A 20,545-nucleotide genomic window follows, 5' to 3' on the forward strand; every position below is an offset into this window, starting at 1 on the left:
TAGCTTTGTTCGTAGTGATGCTTCCTAAGGCCCACTTGACTTCACATTTCAGGATGTCTGGCTCTAGGTGAGTGATCACACCATCATGACTATCTGGGTCGTGAAGCTGTTTTTTGTACAGTTCTTCTGTGTATTCTTGCCACCTCTTCTTAATATTTCTGCTTCTGTTAGGTTAGTGAAGATTAATAAGAGTGGCAAGAAGCTCTGAGGGCTGAGTTGGGCACCTAATCTCTACATAGTAATTATTACAGTTATTACATGAATAAAATTATAGTGTTATTCTAATCATATATTGATAGAAACATATATTGATTGAGCCAACACTTGAAGAAGCACTCTTTTACATTTTTAAAGTTATGATAATTATTTTTATCTTGAAACAAACCAAAAAAAACACAACCACATAATTTATTTTCTGCTCCTAGAGTAAAAGCTGCTAAAACAAGAAAAGAAGTTTAGAGCATCCTATAAAATCACATCCTTTCCCTCCAAGAAATCTTGTTATAATTGTCACTGATCCATAAAACCTATGTTTGACTGTTTTCACTTTGGATTTGGAATTTGATGTGATAGTCATAATTACAAACATTCAACAGATGTAAAATTCAGTTATATAAACACAAATACAAATATTAAAACACCACAATAGGCTTCCCTTGCACAAATGGAGTGGTTATAAAAATACAGGACGTGAATACCTAAATCCAGAATGTTTGAACCTAAAAGATTATCTACATAAATCAAAAGCCTAAAATGTGGAATTTGCAAATTTAGTTGCTAAAATCATTCTAAAAATATGAAGAGATCTTGTCAATCCCCACTTGTCAATCCCAAGAGCTTGTACTGTGAATTAAGCACATTTTGGTTGTTTTTTAAAATCACTATACACCTATGAGTTTATCCTAAGGAAATAATCATGGGTTTCTGCACATATTTATCTTCAAGGCTATTCAGGAAAATAAATTTGTAATATTAATTATAAAAGCAAAATCAAAACCACTAAATATCCAACAAAAGAAATGGCTAAATATTACATATTACTGTGACAGAATAGCATGCAGTCATGACAAATCATACTACAAAATCACATTAGGAAAAAAGATCACCATGTTTTAGTTTAAAAATCCTATTATATAAGCTTGTCAAGTTTGACACTTTTTGTAAAAAAAATTCATAGATTATACATCTACTATCTTGTAGGTACATAAGTACAGTTTCTGAGCACATGAAGAAAAGTTGAAGGATAGAATGCAAACATTCCAGTATTGCTCAACTCTGAGTGATGCAATTATGTGTGATTTTTTTTTTTCCTTCACTATAGACTTGAAATTTTCTACTATATGTGTTCTTTCTTTTAATCAGGGGAAAAAGAGATTTGCAGAGCATGACATAAAACTAAAAATCATATGGTGCAGTAGTTATCTTTGGAGCATGAGATTATGCGAACTTTCGTTTTATACTTTTTACATTATCTATAGTTTTACATTTTTTAATAAATGCATGTATTATTCCAATAATCACTCAAATGTGTGCTTTTAACACAATCAATACATGCTACTTTTTAATTTTGAGAAATAAGATATTTTCTTATTTAAGGGGATTTTTTAAAGAACATGTCTATTTATTTTAGTTTAAAAGAAGATATTTCAAGATAAGTTGATAGATTAAGAGCAGCAACAACATAATGCTCCTACTTTTATTAAGTTTTCAAAGAGGAGGAGCCAAGATGGCGGAGGAGTAGGACGGGGAGAACACTTTCTCCCCCACAAATTCATCAAAAGAGCATTTAAACATCGAGTAAATTCCACAAAACAACTTCTGAATGCCGGCAGAGGACATCAGGCACCCAGAAAAGCAGCCCAACTCTTCGAAAGGAGGTAGGAAAAAATATAAAAGACAAAAAAAGAGACAAAAGAGGGAGGGACGGAGTTCCGTCCCGGGAAGGGAGTCTTAAAAAGAGAGAAGTTTCCAAACACCAGGAAACCCTCTCACTGCCGAATCTGTGCCGAGCTTTGGAAGCACAGAGGGCAACATAAAAGGGAGGGGAAAAAAAAAATAAACAATTAAAAATCGCGGATTGTGAGCCCTACGGTAACTCCCCCAGCGGAGAAGCAGCGCAGACGCCTGCACACGCCATTAGCAAGCGGGGGCTGGGCAGGGAAGTGCGGCGCGGGCTGTGTCCCTTAGAGTAAGAATCGGGCCCGAATGTCCTGAGCGCTATCTGAGCGAAATAATTTGGGCTAGCAAACCAGACTGTGGGATATCTACCACGCGAAAAGCCAGCCCTAACCTAAGACACCGCCAGGCCCGCGCACAGAACAAAGGACTGAACAGATATAGCCGGCTGCAGACCTTCCCCCTCCGGTGACAGGCAGCCAGAGCCGGAAGGGGGATATCGCAGCCCCAGAGAGACACTATCTATAAAACTGTAAGCAGGCTTCTTTGCTAACTAAAACTTCTTGGGGGTCTGGACGGTCAACATCTGCCTGAGAAGGTGCGCCGGTTTTACACCCAGATAACCGAGTGGCGGGGAGGCGATAAGTCGCAGCATTGGCGCCCGCCAAACATCTCATCACCTGAGCTGCTCGGATCTGGGAAGAACACAAAACGCAGGCCCAACCGAGTCTGCGCCTCTGAGGACTACCCGAGTGCCTGAACCTGAGCGGCTTGGACCTGGGAGCTCAGCCCAGGGCCGGCCTCTGATTGTTCCCGGCGGAACAACCTAGAGCCCAAGCAGTGTGGGCAGGGAGGCTACACGCGCTGTGAGCGGGGGCAGACCCAGTGTGGCTGCGGCATTGCGAGCGCATGCCAGTGATATCTGTTTGCAGCATCCCTCCCTCCCTCCCCACAGCGCGGCTGAACAAGTGAGCCTAAATTAAAAAAAAAAAAAAAATAGTGTCCTCAACCATCCCCTTTGTGTCAGGGCGGGAACCAGACACTGAAGAGACCAGCAAACAGAAGAAGCTATAACAGAGGGAAACGCCTTGGAAGCTACAGGCCATAGATTAAAACCCTGTGGTTACTACGGATTACATAGGAAGGGGCATATAGATCTTGAGAAATATAAGTCGGACCAAGGAACTGCCAAAAATGAACTGAACCCACAATACTCACAACAAAACCAGAGAAAGACCTAGATATATTTTTACTATTTTTACGATCAATCTTTCTTTCTTTCTTTCTTTTTTTTAATTAAAAAAAAAAATTTTTTTAAGTCCTCTATTGTCCTTTAATTTTCACTTTTATAACTATTACTTTGCCAAAAAAAAAAAGACCCTATTTTTTTTTCTTCTTCAGCAAACTTCATATATATATTTTATAATTTTTTGACCGTGTTTTTTTTTTTTTTCTTTTTTCTTTTTCTTCTTTTCTTTAACATTGTATTTTTGAAATTCCAAACTCTACTCTAGATTTTTAATTTTAGCCTTTTGATATATGTTATCAATTTTGTACCTATAGTTTTTTTCATAATTTCTGTGACTTTTTTTTTTCCTCTGTTTCTTTCTTTTCTTCTTTTATATAACATCGTATATCTGCAATTCCAAACTCTACTCAAGATTTTTAATTTATGCTTTTTGGTATTTGATATCAATTTTGTACCTGTATTTTCTTTATAATTTTTGCGACATTGTTTTTGTTGGTTTGTTTGTTTTCTCTCTTTATTTTTCTTCTTCTTCTTCTTCTTCTTTTTTTTTTTTTTTAACGTTGTATTTTTGAAATTCCAAACTCTACTCTAGATTTTTAATTTTTGCTTTTTGGTATTAGTTATCAATTTTGTACCTGTAGTTTCTTTATTACTTTCACGACCTTGTTTGTTTTTCTTTGTTCGTTTTTTCTCTCTTTCTTTTCCTTCTTCTTTTCATTAGCATCGCATTTTTGAAATTCCAAACTCTACTCTAGATTTCTAATTTTTGTTTTTATGTATTTGTTACCAATTTTATACCTTTAAGAACCCAATCTTCAGGACCCATTTTTCACTAGTGTACGAGATTACTGGCTTGACTGCTCTCTCTCCCTTTGGACTCTCCATTTTCTCCACCAGGTCACCTGTATCTCCTCCCTAACCCCTCTCTACTCTACCCAACTCTGTGAATTTCTGTGTGTTCCAGACAGTGGAGAACACTTAAGGAACTGATTACTGGCTGGATCTGTCTCCGTCCTTTTCATTTCCCCCTTTTATCCTTCTGGCCACCTCTGTCTCCTGCCTCCTTCTTCTCTTCCCTGTATAACTCCGTGAACATCTCTGAGCGGTCCAGTTGTGGAGTGCACATAAGGAAGTGACTACTGGCTAGCCCACTCTCTCCACTGTTGATTCCACCTCATCTCATTTGGGTCACCTCTAACTCCCTCCTCCGTCTTCTCTTCTCCATGTAACGCTGCGAACCTCTCTGAGTGACCCTCACAGTAGAGAAACTTTTCATCTTTAACGTAGATGTTTTATCAGTGGTGCTGTATAGAAGGAGAAGTTTTGAAACTACTGTAAAATTAAGACCGATAACTGGAAGTAGGAGGCTTAAGTCTAAACCCTGACTCCAGGGAACTCCTGACTCCAAGGAACATTAATTGACAGGAGCTCATCAAACGCCTCCATACCGACACTGAAACCAAGCACCACACAAGGGCCAACAAGTCCCAGGGAAAGACATACCAAGCAAATTCTCCAGCAACAAAGGAACACAGCCCTGAGCTTCAAGATACAGGCTGCCCAAAGTCACCCCAAAACCATAGACATCTCATAACTCATTACTGGATATTTCATTACACTCCAGAGAGAAGAAATACAGCTCCATCCACCAGAACATCGACACAAACTTCCCTAACCAGGAAACCTTGACAAGCCACCTGTACAAACCCACACACAGCGAGGAAACGCCACAATAAAGAGAACTCCACAAACTGCCAGAATACAGAAAGGACACCCCAAACTCAGCAACTTAAACAAGATGAAGAGACAGAGGAATACCCAGCAGATAAAGGAACAGGATAAATGCCCACCAAACCAAACAAAAGAGGAAGAGATAGGGAATCTACCTGATAAAGAATTCCGAATAATGATAGTGAAATTGATCCAAAATCTTGAAATTAAAATGGAATCACAGATAAATAGCCTGGAGGCAAGGATTGAGAAGATGCAAGAAATGTTTAACAAGGACTTAGAAGAAATAAAAAAGAGTCAATATATAATGAATAATGCAATAAGTGAAATTAAAAACACTCTGGAGGCAACAAATAGTAGAATAACAGAGGCAGAAGATAGGATTAGTGAATTAGAAGATAGAATGGTAGAAATAAATGAATCAGAGAGGATAAAAGAAAAACGAATTAAAAGAAATGAGGACAATCTCAGAAGTTTTCAAAGAGAACAACATAGGAAAAGTTTATATGTATCTGAATTCCAGTTTTATAAAAATGAACATTGAGCAACTTTTAATGATTACAATGCTACAGTCACAAAATCTTATATGGAATTATTTCAGTATATTTATAATTGCATATGAACAGCACACAGATTTATTCAAGAACATGAAAGACTGTTCCTAAGCCAGAGAAGGAGAGCCATGTAGGAAGCCAGCAATTCATTTAACCTGCACAGTCTGCACCGAGCTTGCCACCCACCCAAGCCTGCTGCCATCCTTCAGTGTCACAGTGGGCTGGTGACATGACTTAACTGCTGAGCTAAAGCTAATTATACAGCAAATGAAACAATAAGAGAGAATTCACCCCAACCAATTAACTAAGAGTAGACATTAACTGTCTCAGAATGTCCTGCATATGCTAATTTAAACTTTATCACCCATAAAGACATCCATACAGCCACGACATTTTTTTGTTTATTCTTTATCAAGCTTTACAATAGTAGGAAAGACCCTGATGCAGAACATCTATCTTGCTACCATATAGCTGGCATTCAGATTTCTCCAGCTGGCTGTGAATTTCTATGTTTCATCCCAGGGTTTAAGCAGTGTTGTTTAAATAATGTGAGTTACTGTATGGTAATAAGCTGATAATTGCACAATAACACCATTAAGAAAAAATAAAAGACCAAATAAAACACCAAAAAGAAAAAATAAAAAAACAAGATAACCTGGATTCACAATACTTATAACCCAGTAAGTACAATTAATTTGTGTCCCCAGATGGCTGGATTAATTAATACAACTAATCAGGAAAAATGGGCAGAAGAACTGAATAGACATTTTTTCCAAGGAGGAAATGCAGATGGCCGATAGGCACATGAAAAGCTCCTCAAAATCACTAATCTTCAGGGAAATGCAAATTAAAACCACAGTGAGATACCACCTCACACCTGTCAGAAAGACTAGCATCAAAAAGTACATAAATAATATGTTGGCAAGGATGTGGAGAAAAGGGAACCCTCTCTACACTATTGGTGGGAATGTAAATTGGTGCAGCCGCTGTGGAAAACAGTATGGGGGGCGGGGAGGTGGGGTGGTTCTCTAAAATCTAAAACTAGAGCTACCATATGATTCAGCAATCCCACTCCTGGGCATAGATCTGGAAAAGATGAAAATTCTAACTTGAAAAGATACACACACCCATGTTCATAGCAGCACTATTTATAATAGTCATGATATGGAAGCAACCTAAGTGCCCATCAACAGAGAATGAATGGATAAAGAAGTGGTGTACACACATACACACACAGGAATACTCAGATCAGATCAGATCAGTCGCTCAGTCGTGTCCGACTCTTTGCGACCCCATGAATCGCAGCACACCAGGCCTCCCTGTCCATCACCAACTCCCTGAGTTCACTCAGACTCACGTCCATCGAGTCAGTGATGCCATCCAGCCATCTCATTCTCTGTCGTCCCCTTCTCCTCTTGCCCCCAATCCCTCCCAACATCAGAGTCTTTTCCAATGAGTCAACTCTTCGCATGAGGTGGCCAAAGTACTGGAGTTTCAGCTTTAGCATCATTCCTTCCAAAGAAATCCCAGGGCTGATCTCCTTCAGAATGGACTGGTTGGATCTCCTTGCAGTCCAAGGGACTCTCAAGAGTCTTCTCCAACACCACAGTTCAAAAGCATCAATTCTTCAGTGCTCAGCCTTCTTCACAGGAATACTACTCAGCCATAAAACGAAAAAAAATTTGCCAAAATTTGCAAAATTGGAGAATGGACTTGGAAGGCACTATGCTAAGTAAAATAAGTCAGACAGAGAAAGACAAATACTGTATGATATCACTTATATGTGGAATCAAAAAAAAATACAACAAACTAGTGAATATAACAAAAAAGAAGCAGACTCAGAGATACAGGAAACAAACCAGTGGTTACCAGTGGTGGAGACAGGGGGAAGAATAGGGGTGGGAGACAAATAGATACAAACTCAAGAGAGTCAGAGATGACTTAGTACTGAAACAACAACAATAACAACAGTGGATCTAAGATAGGCTCAAGGATGTATTGTACAACACAGAGAATATAGCCAAAACTTTGTAATGACTGAAAATGGAAAGTAACCTTTAAAAATTATACACATTTAAAAAATTTAATAAAATACTTGTAATAAGAAAAATAAAACAACATCTAATCAGCAATGTTTCTAAAACTAAGATTATAAAAAAAAAGATTTTGTTTTTTGAAATCCTTGTCTTTTCTATCCTACTATTAAATTGTTGAAATGCTCAGTTGCAGGCTCCCTTGGTAGTTCAGCAGGTAAAGAATTCCCCTGCAATGGAGGAGACCAGATTAAATTCCTGGGTCAGGAAGATCTGCTGGAGAAAGGAATGGCTACCCTCTCTATTATTCTTGCCTGGAGAATCCCATGGACAGAGGAACCTGGCAGGCCACAACCCATGGGGCCATAAGGAGCGTGACATGACTGAGTGACAAAGAACTGCACACTAGTTGCACCTTCTCAACACTGCTGCTGCTGCTAAGTCGCTTCAGTCATGTCCAACTCTGTGCGACCCCATAGACGGCAGCCCACCAGGCTCCCCCATCCCTGGGATTCTCCAGGCAAGAACACTGGAGTGGGTTGCCATTTCCTTCTCCAATGCATGAAAGTGAAAAGTGAAAGTGAAGTTGCTCAGTCGTGTCCAACTCTTAGCGACCCCATGGACTGCGGCGCACCAGGCTCTCCATCCGTGGGATTTTCCAGGCAAGAGTGCTGGAGTTGGGTGCCATTGCCTTCTCAACACTAAAGAACTACAAACTATGCTTTGGAGTCTGTGTCAACATTGTATAAAGTTGTTACACAACCATGGCTGCAACTAAGAGTTTTTCCTTCTGTCCTTCAAGCCTTCCTTGCAAAATGGAACACCTCCTCCTAGAAAATATGGGATTAGGTTTGTTCTCTTTTGAGCCAAAACAGCTTACTGTCTCTGAGGGAATTTTTCTCATCTACAAATTGAGGGATTTTGACTATAAAGTCCTTTTCAACTCAAGAACAAATGATAATTCTCTACTAGCAAACCTACCACAAGATTTAAGCTACAAACCACAAACTTTGCAAGTCACATCACAAAAGGCTAATTCAATAATACAGAGTTTCAAGGAACCAATACCTAAATCCTTTCACTGACTAGAATCTGACAAAAATCCAAGTTCTGTAACATGTATTTCTGTCAAATTTATTTAAAATGCAGCAATGCTAAATGCTATCTATAATAATAACAATTATTATTATTATTATTACTATATATTCTCTAAATTGTTAACTTCCATGAAAATCTAATCTGGAGCCATTATGGCTTACCTTATAATACCCATTTAATACACATCTGCAACAGTACAAAAGCAGAGTTGTTATATCCTGAAATGTGACTCTGGCCCCAAAGAAGTCCTTTAGGATCTTAAATAAATTGGTGTGCTAGCCATACCTAGTCATACATGTATATTTTATACTTCTACTCTTTTCCAAGGATGCTATAGAAAATAATAAGACAATATTTATAAATGACTCAGAATATCCAAAAAGAAATACTTCTTTTTGGGTCCCATCACTTCATAGCAAATAGATGGGGAAATGATGGAAACAGCGACACTTTATTTTCTTGGGCTCCAAAATCACTGCAGATGATGACTGCAGCCATGAAATTAAAAGACACTTGTTCTTTAGAAGAAAAGCTATGACAAACCTAGACAGCATATTAAAAAGCAGAGACATTACTTTGCCAACAAATGTCCATCTAGTCAAAGCTATGGTTTTTCCAGTAGTCATGTATGGATGTGAGAGTTGGACTATAAAGAAAGCTAAGCACTGAAGAATTGATGCTTTTGAAGTGTGGTGTTGGAGAAGATTCTTGAGAGTCCCTTGGACTGCAAGGTGATCCAACCAGTCAATCCTATAGGAAATCAGTCCTGAATATTCATTGGAAGGACTGATTCTAAAGCTGAAACTCCAATACTTCGGCCACCTGATGCAAAGAGTTTACTCATTAGAAAAGACCCTGATGCTGGGAAAGATTAAAGGCAAGAGAAGGGGATGACAGAGGATGAGATGGTTGGATGGTATCACCGAGTCAATGGACCTGAGTTTGAGCAAGCTCCGGGAGATGGTGAAGGACAGGGAAATCTGGCATGCTGCAGTCCATGGGGTCGCAAATAGTTGGACACGACTGAGTGACTGAATAACAACAATAAACGGAGTTTTATGTATATGCTATGTATGCACAGACATACTAGATTAGCTAAATCCTGAATTGATAATCTGGAAGTGAAAAATCTACTTTCAGTTTTACCACAAATTTAGCCAGACAGTTTCTGCATCTTTGTATAACAATTCATTTTTTAAATAGGATCTTCTGAAATTCCCTCAGTGTTTCTAAAGATGATAAGGATGAATCAGTTATAGGAATCCCCTGCAATTCATAGAGCAACTGTTCCAGAAAACTCTAAAAAAGGCCTGGGAGATGAGAGGATGAATGTCCTCCAGATCTCTTTTCACAACTGGCTCAGGTCTCACCCCACCAGACAGGCCTGGGTGCAGCAGACAGCACACAACAGTACACAACAGAGGGAAGCACAGAAATATATCTTTCCTTCCCTGACTTCCTCCTGATGTCCAGGGGAGAGGACAGGGACAACAATGGGCTGCATGGAAAGGCTCAACTTCTCAGTCTCCCCATAGTCCAAATGTCTTAATTTGGGAGCAAAGAAACACAGCCTCTACATTATCTAACTTCCATTTCAATCTATCTCCACTCACCTCGACTCCATTATTTCTGTGACTAGGATTTATGCAATGGAGTAAAGTAAAAATTGTCACCATGATGAGTTCAATGGGCTTATGATATATAATCAAAATTATAAATCACAAACTTTTAAACTATAGATGTTTACATACCTAAGCAGCATAAAGAATACTAGTCATTATAAATATTAAAGGATAGAGAATATTTGAATAAATTTGTAATACATTTTACAGTAATTATTGCCATCATTATTCTTCATAAAAATCCTCAGGAAGGGATAAGAATTATTCTAACATATATCAGCATACCATTGGCATCACCTTCACCAAAGGATACTTTTCAAATGTTCATTTTCTTGGAATTAAACTCAGAAGAATGAACTATAGTTAAAATCATTAATAACCCAAATTGTTATATCAGCTTCATGCTGCTGCTGCTGCTGCTAAGTCACTTCAGTTGTGTCCGACTCTGTGAGACCCCATAGATGGCAGCCCACCAGGCTCCTCCGTTCCTGGGATTCTCCAGGCAAGAATACTGGAGTGGGTTGCCATTTCCTTCTCCAATATCAGCTTCATAGTTAAGCTGTAATATTGATTAATTTCAAATAATCTATCAAGTTGTACAATTGTACCCAAAAGAGTACAAATGCAAACAGAGCATTATTCACCATAGCCTCACTACTCACTGGAAACAAACATGTGAGTTAAGTACAGCTCATTGTCTTAGGAAGAGCCAGATTTCCGAATTCTGAAAGGTCGTATCTAGAACACCATTATTTATTTATTACCTAGTGATGATTTCCTTAACTTTACTGGATAGCATTACAAAGGTTTAAGGGGGTTAGTCTCTCAGTTCCGTTCAGTTCAGTCACTCAGTCGTGTCAGACTCTTTGCGACCCCATGAATCGCAGCACGCCAGGCCTCCCTGTCCATCATCAAAAGCCCATTACTCTAACTCATTATTTGAAGTCTCAGTGTCCCTAATGGGTTTTCTTTCATATGTTGCCAGGCTTGCCTATCCACAATATACCAACCGCATTACCTTCTGTCAGACTAGCTCATTGTGTATATATGGAAGGAGTCCATAAACAGTTTGGGTGTGGTACTTTTCCTGTCAAAGCACTACTCATGAGAGAACAAAATCAGCCATCTGAACTAGATATTACATTAACTGTATATAAGAAACACATAACAATATCTACTTATAAAACCATTAGCGTGTAAATGCATAGAAAAACTAAAGTAACTAGTGTGATTTTTTTTCTTAATTTCAGAAGGATTAAGGTAAAAATTCCAATCCAGTAATCTGCCGACAAGAATTTTAACTATATTTTTCCCACAGTGCTTTGAAACAATGCTTTTTTAAAAATTTAATATCCTAAAGGAAAGATACCTACATGAGATGGAAAATTAAGTCTGAAGTTAGCTTCTGACTAATTTCTGGAAGCTGCGAAAGTATGTTTGTTTTTTTTTAATTTGCTTAACAGACATTTGTATAGAGCTTATTATGTGCCAGACACTGTTCTATATATTTTACAAATATTAGCTCATTTAATCCTCATAGTTACCCTATAAAGTACTACCACCGTTTCCACTTTACAGATGAGGAAATGGGCACAGAGAAGTTAAATGACTCACTCAAAGTCATACAAGTAATCAATGGTAGAGTCAAAATTTAAGCCCAGGTAGTCTAGATCTGGATTTTGTGCCCTAAACACTAACACACTACCCACTCCCTCCATAATATATTCCCTGTCTTCATGAGGACCAGTGACGTTTCGCTGCTTTAGGTAGTTTTATGTCCTAAGGTTCTTTTTGCTAGGCTGTATATTTTGCCCTCAAAATACATGTTATATAATATAATTTGTATTTTCACTTAGTTTTCCATTTCAGAACATCCAGCACTACCTCATTCATTTAAAATACTGAAATATTCAACATAATACAAGCCATTTATGACAAATCCACAGCTAACATAATACTCAACTGTGAAAAGCTGAAAGCCTTCCCACTAAATTCTGGAACAAGACAAGGATATCCACCATCAACACTTTTATTCAACACAGTACTGAAAAATCCTAGCCACAGCAATCAGATAAGAAAAAGAAATAAGAAGTACCCAAACTGGAAGAGAACAGGATGCAGACGGGTTGCTACTCTATATGGAAAACCCTAAAGACTCCACACAAAAACTATTAGAATAAATAAATTCAGCAAGGTAACAGGATACAAAATTAAATGAACATATATTTGTTGCATTTCTTTATACTAAGTGAAATATCAGAAAGTTTAAAAAATCTCATTTAAAATTGCATAAAAAAAAAAAACCTAGGAATAAACCTAACCAAAGAGATGAAAGACCTATATGCTGAAAACTATCTAACAGTGATAAAGGAAACTGAAGGTGATTCAAAGAAATGGAAAGATATCCCATGCTCTTGAATTGGAAGAAGCAATATTTTAATCTATGGTCATACCACCCTGAACAAGTCTGATTTTGTGTGATGTAAGAAGCTAAGCAGGATTGAACCTGCATAGTACTTGGATGGGAGAATCAATATTCTTAAAATGGCCAAATTATCCAAAGCAATCTACAAATTTAAAACCATCCTTGTTAAATTTGTTGTTCAGTCACTCAGTTGTGTCTGACTCTTTGCAACACCATGGACTGCAGCATGCCAGGCTTCCCTCTCCTTCAACGTCTCCCAGAGCTTGCTCAATCTCATGTCCATTGAATCAGTGATGCCATCCAACCATCTTATCCTCTGTTGTCCCCTTCTCGTCACTCCTTCAATCTTTACCAGCACAGGGTCTTTTCCAGCAAGTTGGTTTTTCAAATCAGGTTGCCAAAGTATTGGAGCTTCAGCTTCAGCATCAGTCATTCTAACGAATATTCAGGGTTGATTTCCTTTAGGATTGACTGATTTGATCTCCTTGTAGTCCAAGGGAATCTTCTCCAACAACACAGTTCAAAAGCATCAATTCTGCACTCAGCCTTCTTTATGGTCCAACTCTCACATCCATACATGACTACTGGGAAAACCATAGGTTTGATTATACAGACCTTTGTTGGCTAAGTAATGTCAGCAAAGTTTTATAATATGCTGTCTACATTTGTCATAGCTTTTCTTCGAAGGAGCAAGAGTCTTTTAATCTGATGGCTGCAGTCACCATCCCCATTGATCTTGGAACCCAAGAAAATAAAGTCTTTCACTGTTTCCATTGTTTCCCCATTTAATTGCCATGAAGTGATGGGACCAGATGCCATGATCTTAGTTTTTGAATGTTGAGTTAAATTACCCTTGACATTTTTCACAAAACTAGAATAAATAATCCTAAAACATATATGGAACCAAACCATAGAAGATTCAGAATTGCCAAAGCAATCCTGAGGAAAGAGAACAAAGATGGAGATATAACCCTCCCAGACTCCAGATAATACTACAAAGGTATAGTAATCAAAGTAGCACAGCTGCTGCTGCTGCTGCTGCTGCTAAGTCGCTTCAGTCGTGTCCGACTCTGTGCAATCCTATAGACAGCAGCCCACCAGGCTCCCCTGTCCCTGGGATTCTCCAGGCAAGAACACTGGAGTGGGTTGCCATTTCCTTCTCCAAAGCAGCATGGCACTGACACAAAAAAAGATACATCAACAGAACAGAATAGAGAGCCCAGAAATAAACCCACACATCCATGGTTAATTAATCTTTGACAAAGGAGACAAGAATGTACAATGGAGAAAAGACTCTTTAGCAAGTGGCATTGGGAAGGCCAGACAGTAAATGTAAACCAATGAAGTTAGAACACTCCCTCACACCAAAGACAAAAAAAAAACTCAAAATGACTTAACAACCTTAATAAGACAAGACATGACATCATAAAACTCCTAAAAAAGAACATTAGCAAAACATTTGGACAAAATTGTACCCATGTTTTCTTGGGTCTGTGTCCCAAGACAATAGAAATAACAGAAAAAATTTAAAAATGGGATCTAATCAAACTTAAAAACTTCTGCACACAAAGGAAACCATCAACAAAACAAAAAGACAACCTACGGTATGGGAGAAAATATTTGTAAATGATGTGACTGAGAAAGGGTTAATATCCAAAATACAACAACAGCTCATCTAGCTTAATATTTAGAAAAAACTCCAATAAAAAATGAGTAGAAGACCTAAACAGACATTTCTCCAAAGGAGACACACAAATGGCCAACAGGCACATGAAAAGATGCCTAACATCAGTAATTATAAGAGAAAGGCAAATCAAAATCACAATGACTTATCACCTCACACTGGTCAGAATGACCATCATTTAAAAGTCTATAAATAATAAATGCTGAAGAAGATGTGGAGAAAAGGAAACTCTCCTATACTGTTGATGGAAATGTAAATTTGTCTAGCCACTACAGAAAACAGTATGGAGGTTCCTTCAAAAACTGAAAATAGAGATATGATTTATGAAAATATGAAAATAGAGATAGAGAACATACGATTCAGCAATCCCACTCTTGGGCATAGATCCAGAAGAGATGAAACTAGCTCGAAAAGATACGTGCATCCAGTGTTCATAGCAGCACTATTTACAAGATCAGAGATATGGAAGGAACTTAAATGTCCATCAACAGATGAATGGATAAAGATGTGCTGTGCTCTGTGTGTGTATGTGTGTGTGTGTGTGTATACTCAGCCATAAAAAAGACGGAAATATTGCCATTTGCAGCAATACAGACAGACCTAGAAAATATCATACTAAGTGAAGTCAGATAGAGAAACACAAATATTATATGATATCACTTATATATGGCATCTAAAAAATAATACAAGTGAATCTATTTACAAAACAGAAGTAGGCTCACAGAAATAGAAACACAGAAAATAAACTTACAGTTATTTTCTGTAATAAAGGGGAAAGGGGAAAGGCAGGGAGGGATTAATTAGGAGTATGGGATTAACAGATACACACTGCTACATATAAAACAGATAAGCAACAAGGATGTGGTGTACAGCACAGGTGTGTGTGTGTGTTAATCATGCAGTCTGATCCAACTTTTTGTGACCCCATGAACTGTAGCCCACCAGGCTCTTCTGTCCATGGAATTCTCCAGGAAAGAATACTAGAGTGGGTAACCTTTCCGTTCTCCAGAGGATCTTTCCGACCCAGGGATCAAACCTAGGTCTCCAGCACTGCAGGCAGATTCTTTGCTGTCTGAGCCACCAGGGAGGCCCCATAGCACAGGTAACTATATTCAATATCTTGTAATAACCTCTAATGGAAAAGAAACTGTATACATATATAGGTAGAACTGAATCACATAGCTATATACCTGAAATTAACACAGTATATTGATAGTAAATCAGCTGTATTTCAATTTTAAAATAAATAAGCAAAATTAAATGCTGCAACAGCATTACATTGTGTGAAGGCCTCAGGGTGTGGTTAAATATCCTATTGATTTCTCTGATTATTATTTACTGAGTTTCTTTTGCTCTTTCTCTGGGTCTTATTCCAGTAACTTCCTTAAAATCCCAACCCTTTTCAGTCCTATTCTTCAAAGACTGAGGCTCAGTCTCAATGCTCCCTGGGGGGGTTCTAGCATAGTCTGCCTGCACTCCTGAGAACTGTAAGCCTGAAATTTTGAGTTACTGTGCTCCCGTTTGCTTTGTCTCAAATTCCCTTTCACAGGGGCCTACCCTGTGCCCTCACTGCCTGAGCACCTATTTGGTCTCTTGATCTGACACACTTCACTTCCCTCATCCACACCTGAAGCTGGCCAGTTGCAGTGGCTGCATCTCTTTTCCCATTTTGGCACCTGTCCGCCTGCCTTGCTCAGCTAGAAAGAACAGCTCTGCCTAGCCAGATGCCAAGAAGTGACAAATCAAGCTCAATCAATAGATGGTAATTAAACTTCTGCTTTAAAAGCCCAGCAGAGGTTGTCAATGGGATTTCTCAATGGATCCCTGCTGCTAAGCAAGGATGTAATTTTATATTTAGTTTTAAACCTTGAACTTTCTCCAATAGGATTCCTAGAGAAAACAATTAAGGGTGAATAAAAGCAATAGTAAGAATTGTTTTATGGCAAAAAAAGGCAGTAAGAGAGGATTTGGCATTTCCACAATCAAAATACCTATCACTAGGTAGATGGTGACTAATCTTCATTACTAGGTAAGCTAAACAGAAACACTAAACAGTAATATAGGTCACTTTCAAATATAATCTAATCTCTTGGGTTTTCCTTCAGTCTACGATCTTTAAGCAAGCTATTTAAAAGATATAATATTGCAGAATGACACCATTGAGGGGAATAGGGTGAAGTGTGAGAGACAAGGACGACTTTAAAGGCTTTAAGAGGAAAAGGCCTCACTGATCTATACCATATTTCTTACAAAAATGCATTAATATAAATATACTCTTCTCCAGCACATCCAATTCACATCACTGTCCCAAATAATTATTTCTCTAGGAAATGCGAAGTCGAAAACAAAATGTTTCCCATTAAGTGGGAACTACTCTGCTAATGCCATTAGTATATATGCTCTCACTTTAAAACTAAGACGTTGCTGAATTAGTCACTTAGGTATATTGAACAACTGTGGAAAGGTATTAACCCTTCACTCTCACATATCCACTGGAGATTTCCAGTTAGGTCTAATGACCAGTAATAACCACAGCCATGCAGATCATCAGGAGTTTCTGATTTACATAAAGTGGAAAATTGCTGCCAATGAAAAGTAAACGGAACATATAGTATGTTCTGCCTCTAATGCCTCTTTCACAGGCTAACTTGACATCTGAAGAGCATGATATTTCATGTAGCTTGTTCAATGATAACTTTTTAAAGATCTTATTGCCAGATTTTCACCCAACTGGTGTGCTGACTGGATTGCAGAGCTCCTAGCCCAGAGCCACCTTGTCTGTTTACCCACATGTACCATTCAAATATCATTACATTCTGTTCTTGTCATGATATGGAAAACAATGAGAAGCCCTAAGTTAATCTTTGTTTTCCAGGGCTTATTTCCACATAGTCCATTTTATCATATGGTGTCTTTAAAGAATGATAACATTTTTGAGCTGGAAAAGACCTCAAATTACCTCTTTCTAAATGGAACTTTTTCAAATATAAGTTCCATAGACTATTAAGAGATGTTGGTTTAATTGGGGGAGGGGCAATTTGAGAAACACTGGGTTAAAGCAGAATTTTTTTGTGCAGGATGTCTCAAAAGCTTCCATATGCTGAATACCTATAATTCTCCAGAAGAGGAGTATAATACACAATTTATCTTTATTAAAGAGTGGAGTCCTAAAAATATATTTTTTTTCCAATTGTGGTAAGATATGCATAACAAAAATTTATCATCTTAATCATTTTTAAGGATATGTTCAATAATGTTAAGTATATGTACATTGTTGTGCAATCTCCAGAACTTTTCATCTTGCAAAACTGCAACTCTATACCCATTAAACCACAACTCTCCATTTCCCCCTCTCCTCCAGCCCTGCAAAAATAATTCTGCAGAGATAGGAAGGATAAACTATTTTCCTTTTAGATCTCTAAGTTTTTAGCATTCATCCATATGCTACTGCTAACTTTCTAAGCTTAGAAATTACTGGCATATTTTCATATACCATAATGATGATTTCTGGCCTTTATTTTAACTGTGCCTAAACAGCTGGCTTGAAGCAGCTGGCAACCCAAGAGCGAAATAAAACTGAACGAAGCTAAGCGCCTCCTTGACTAGCATCATGTGCCAGGGCAAGGTCAGCTTTGGTTCCACTTGGCCTTTACTTATAACCTGTCTCAAAAGATCCCTTCTCAGAATATCTGCATCAGTATGTTCATCCTGGCACTGGGTGCTGGATATTCATTCTTCCCCCAGCTGCTCTCTGCTTCACATCCTCTAAAATCATGGTTCCCCATGCCAAGATGAAATGCAAAAGGGTACATTAGTCAAAGACACAGGGAATGAGTACCACGTAGGGTGAGAGGCATGTGCCATGAATATTAATGTAACCTAAGCAATTATAATCACTACAATGGGAGCTGGCACACATTAGTTACTAACTGCACAGAAGAGGCAGCAGTTAACCTTGGTGAAGGTTAGGAAGCTCTGCTTGAGTCACTCAGAGGAAACCTTCATTTTTCCAACTGAGTAACAATGCTATATTTTCAGCTCCCTAAGACAGCCAATTATTTTCAGGAGCACTGCTAAATTCTCAAAATAAATTTGAATTTGCATTAATTGATGATACATGACATACTACAGATGGGCAGTAGTAAAGTAGAAAAAACAGGATGAAACAGTTCGTGTGATAGTTAAAATCATTCTTGCAGTTGCTGCTGCTGCTGCTAAGTCGCTTCAGTTGTGTCCAACTCTGTGTGACCCCATAGACGGCAGCCCACCAGGCTCCCCCGTCCCTGGGATTCTCCAGGCAAGAACACTGGAGTGGGTTGCCATTTCCTTCTCCAAAGCATGAAAATGAAAAGTGAAAGATGCTCAGTTATATCCGACTCTTAGCGACCCCATGGACTGCAGCCTACCAGGCTCCTCTGTCCATGGGATTCTCCAGGCAAGAGTACTGGAGGGGGTTGCCATTGCCTTCTCCATTTGCAGTTGCTGGTTGATTTATAAACAACCTACTCTGAAGGAGATCAGCCCTGGGATTTCTTTAGAAGGAATGATGCTATAGCTGAAACTCCAGTACTTTGGCCACCTCATGCGAAGAGTTGACTCATTGGAAAAGACTCTGATGCTGGGAGGGATTGGGGGCAGGAGGAGAAGGGGACGACAGAGGATGAGATGGCTGGATGGCATCACTGACTCGATGGACGTGAGTCTCAGTGAACTCCGGGAGTTGGTGATGGACAGGGAGGCCTGGCGTGCTGCAATTCATGGGGTCACAAAGAGTAGGACACGACTGAGCGACTGATCTGATCTGATCTGATACTCTAACGATATTTCAATAAGTGGGATAAAATAATAGTTGTTGGGAGCCGCGTTAGGCATTACTGACAAAATGGAGGCATGGCCCCAGACCCCTCTCCTCATTCTACAGGCACGGCCCCGGGATGAAGGAGTTAGGCCTTGTAATTCTGACTTGTCTTTTCCTCTCCTTGGCTGAGTTGACTGAAAAGGAATATTAAGGTGCTTATTGTTCTTGAGAGGAGCATGAGAAGGCACAAAGCCTTCTGGAGCTGTGCTCAGAAAATAATTCATAAAGTTAATCATTGACATTTGTTCAAGGACTTTTACAAAAGAGTGTTCTAGGATGAGCACATAGGCCATAGTTTGAGGCCATGGGAGGGATTGCTATCTGAAGCCTATTTGTGAGGAGAATGTTTATGGCAAAGGAGTTTACTGAATTTAAGGCTTAGAAATAATTAAAACAGTTAGAAGTTAAAGATTTAAGGAATGTTGTAAAGTTAGCATATTTTACTATAGCCTATAGAAGTTAGGAATTTTTAGAGACACTATAGCTAGAAGCCTTTTTAAGAGATAGTAAGCTAAGGATGTTAGGGGCAAACAGGATTTAGGAAGATAAGTAGTAAACTGAGGAATGTAGCATGAGTTACAATGTAATCATAAGTTAACTATAGGACACATTAGAGGAGGTAGATAATAGATGATAAGGCTGATTCGGAGAGAATCCCTGAAGCAGGAACTCTGCTTGAAGAGCAACAATGATTTATGGAGATAATAAATCTGGGAGAGGGGGAACTGAAAATGTCAAACCTCTGGCCTAATGTTTTTGTAAAAGTATAAAAGAGAATCTTAAACTTGAAATAAACAGGCAGTCCAAAAGAAAACTGAGAGGCTGCCTCATTGCCGACACTGTCTATCTCTTCAGGTTGAATCCCTGGCTGCTGGAGCTGGACTCCAGCAAATAGTAGTAATAAAAACAATTTAGTACTGGACTGGAGACATCACCCACTCACAGGCAGAGAAAGAAAATGTTTTCTATAAAAGGAAAAGATAATAAAAAAAGAAAAAGAAGGAAAAAAAGATATTCACACTTAAAAAGTGTATTTGGGGAATGAATAGCAACTTACTTAAACCAGACCAGTGTCTTAAACTGTGAAACTCATGATAATATATGATGTTGTCTTTCCCTCTTTACAGCATAAATGAGACTTCCAAAGAGAACTAAGCTATCAGACCTGCTAAATGCTTCTAAAAACGAAACAAAAACATTAATTTGTAAGAATGAAACAGAAAATAAAGCAACTTTACCAGATTCAAGAAAATGCTCCAAAAACTGTATCCCAGCTCAGCCAACATCATGTCAATAAATATCTGTTGGATGCTAAATGAAATGTCACTGGATAGAGTTGAAGGAAATTTAAGAGAATTGATCAGAAGCCTCCTTGCTAATACAGTTGAAGAAAAG

At 38.5% G+C, this 20,545-nt stretch overlaps 1 protein-coding gene and 1 long non-coding RNA gene across 11 annotated transcripts in view; one reads left to right on the plus strand and one right to left on the minus strand.

Moving 5' to 3' along the window:
* The window catches only part of ST7 (suppression of tumorigenicity 7), a 277,302-nt gene that overhangs the window by 143,746 nt on the left and 113,011 nt on the right, over positions 1 to 20,545 (minus strand). The gene's annotated exons all lie outside the window — the stretch shown is intronic.
* On the plus strand, positions 1,818 to 20,397 carry LOC123334707. Its single transcript, XR_006552757.2, has 2 exons — positions 1,818 to 1,877; positions 20,278 to 20,397. It is a non-coding gene; the product is annotated as an uncharacterized LOC123334707 (long non-coding RNA).

Source organism: Bubalus bubalis, chromosome 8 (assembly GCF_019923935.1).
Source record: "Bubalus bubalis isolate 160015118507 breed Murrah chromosome 8, NDDB_SH_1, whole genome shotgun sequence".
NCBI classification, from domain to species: Eukaryota; Metazoa; Chordata; class Mammalia; order Artiodactyla; family Bovidae; genus Bubalus; species Bubalus bubalis.